We start from the raw sequence: 2858 nt of genomic DNA, 5'->3' as shown, positions 1-2858 counted from the left end.
ACATCCATAGCCTTCAGGAGAATGCAAATTAAAATTAGTTTGAGATTTCATCGTACCCCAATCAGAACATCTGTGATCAAAATAAGTAAATAAATGACAACCTGCAGGCATGGATTTGGGGAAGGAGAACACTTATTCACTGTTGGTGGGAATACTAACTGCTGCAGACAGTATGGAAATCAGTGTGGAAGTTCCTGTTAAACCTGGAAATACATGTGTGGTCCAGCTAGACCACTCCTGGGCATATACCAAAGGACTCTATATCTTACTGCATAGGCACCTACTCGTCCATGATCCTTGCTGCTCTATTGACAAGAGCCAGGAATGGAAGCATCTTAGATGTCCATCAAAGGATGCATGGAGACCATAAAAATGTGAGACATATACACACTGGAACTTTATTCAGCTGTAATGAAATCAGGAAAGTTTCAGGGAAATGGATGGAGCTAGAAATAATCTAAGTGTAGTAAACCCAGACCCAGAAACACTGCATATTCTCCCTTATGTATGGATTCTAGCTTTGAATGTATATGCTTAATTTGGAGTACCAGGAGGAGCATAATAAGAGGCCATAGTGATGGATGGTGAGGGATGGAGAATTGAACATAGATGATTAGAAGGAGGAAAGCAGAATAGCAGAGCAGGAAACATTAAATAATGGAAGGGCAAGGCAGAGTGTGGAAAGAATATCTTGTGTATTGTTTGGATGCATCACCTGTCAATTAAAAACCTATGGCCTATAGGAAAGGCTAGAGTAGAAGGTGGGCCATCCAGGAAGCAGAAAGAATTCTGGGATAGAGCCAGGTACAGGAATGCATCCCTGGAAGATGTAATTAGACGGACACATGGTACTTGAGCGCAGGAGTAGTATTTAAATTATGACCTAATAAGAGAAAAGCATAACTCTATGGCCAAGGTATTTATAAATATATTTGAGTCTGAGTCTTATTTCTGGGAGTATGGGGCTGGAAGGAAGAACCAGGCATAATTACTACAGTAGAGGAGGGAGTATGGAGAGAGATAAAGCTAAAGACATATAAAAAAGGCATAGGAAAACTCAACACAGAAACTTCTTTAAGTGTGTGTGTGTGTGTGTGTGTGTGTGTGTGTGTGTGTGTGTGTGTGTAAAAGAATTTAAATAGTTATCCTATAACTGGTAACAGCAACTCTATTACTAGGCTCCATAGGTCATCAAGAACTCCAGTGCCTAGTATGAATAGGTACCTCTTTCAATTTATTGGTCAGTAGGGTTCCATACAACCCTGCCCCCAAACATCACAGGTTATTACCACTGTCCTTTGTTTCCCTCCAGAACATCATGGGCCACTCATACTTTGTTCCTGAATATACTGCATTCTTGTGTCACAGAAAAGAAATCAATAAAACTAGTTCTGACCTGGACATTTCATCCCTGCTGGCTAGCTTTTATAGTACGTATGCTCTCGGAGAAGAAGATCAATCAACACTCTTATCCAGCTGTGAACCCTGAGAGCTTCAGCCATGACTGGACTGGTAAAATATGCCCACCAGTGCAACAGTGGCATGAATGTAACTGATCACTTTCTTGATTGGTTTTGAGGCCCATGGCACAAGATGAAATTCATGCCTGATACTGCTAACTGAGAATCTGTGGCTAAAAACAGCATAGACTCTGGAGGAGAACTGACTACTTCCTGCTACATGAAGATGTTAGTAAAATGCCCCTAGGTAATTATCTCTATACCCATAGATTACTGTGTTTCTCATCTGTCGTCAGAGAAGCTCCTTTTTTTGCAATACAGAGACCCACAACCAGTACATTCAGAAAACAAGAGAGTGAGGTGGGCTCAGCCCAAAAAAGGACATCTGTATCATACCCATTTGCAGCACTCAAGGATCATAGTGAAAGAGAGGGTGCAAATATTGTAAAAGCAAGAGGTAGTGAATGGCTGTAGTGAAATAGTGTTTAATGTACAAACACACAACTGTGATGCATATATGAGACCTGACCCAGATCAAGCCAGATAAAGTCCAAGCAAGAATGGACAAAGGAATCATGAAGTCCTCATCCCTTGCTGAGAGTCTATTGATGACCGATGGCTGCTGACGTTGGAATGGAAAAACAACGGAGGAAGATAGGGGAGGAAATTAGTGGAGAGCGAATGGGAAGATGTGATGGCTAGTTTTATGTCAACCTGACACGAGCTAAAGTCATATGAAAGGAGGGAATGTCAACTGAGAAAATACATAAGTTCCGGCTGTAGGCAAGCTTGTTGGGCATTTTCTTAATTAACATTGAATGTGGAAGGGCTCAGCCCATTGTGGGTAGTGCCATCCCTGGCCTGGTGATCCTGGGTTATTTAAGAAAGCAGGCTGAGGAAACCATAACAAATGAGCCAGTAATTGTCGATCCTCCAAGGCCTCTGTATCAGCTGCTGCCTGCAGATTCCGGCCCAGTTTGAGTTCCTATTCTGACTGCCTTTGATGATGAACATGGAAGTGTAAGTCAAATAATCCCTGCTCTTCCCAAGTTGCTTTTGGTTATGGTGTTTCATCACAGCAATAGTAATCCTAACTAAGTTAGGTGGGGTAGATTTGATCATTTACTTTTTAAAATAAAAATCTAAAAAAAAAAAAAAAAATGAATCAACATATGTTCTTGAAATAGTCAAGAAAAAAGCTCTCGCCAGTCGGAGGACAGTGACCTGCCCTGCAGAGAGCGCCATCTTGGCTCCGGGACTCCGCCGAACTTAGTCTGTACAGGTCAGAGTGGGGACCACAGAGGCAGACAGCTTCTGGGACAGGCAGGAGCCACAGAGCCGCTGAGGCAGCACCCTTTTGGGGCCGCAGACTTCCGGCACCCTCCCAGCCGGAGGACA

This window comes from Mus caroli, chromosome 19 (assembly GCF_900094665.2).
Source record: "Mus caroli chromosome 19, CAROLI_EIJ_v1.1, whole genome shotgun sequence".
Lineage (NCBI taxonomy): Eukaryota > Metazoa > Chordata > Mammalia > Rodentia > Muridae > Mus > Mus caroli.
The sequence above is the reverse complement of the archived record's forward strand: the minus strand, read 5'-3'. Positions refer to the sequence as shown.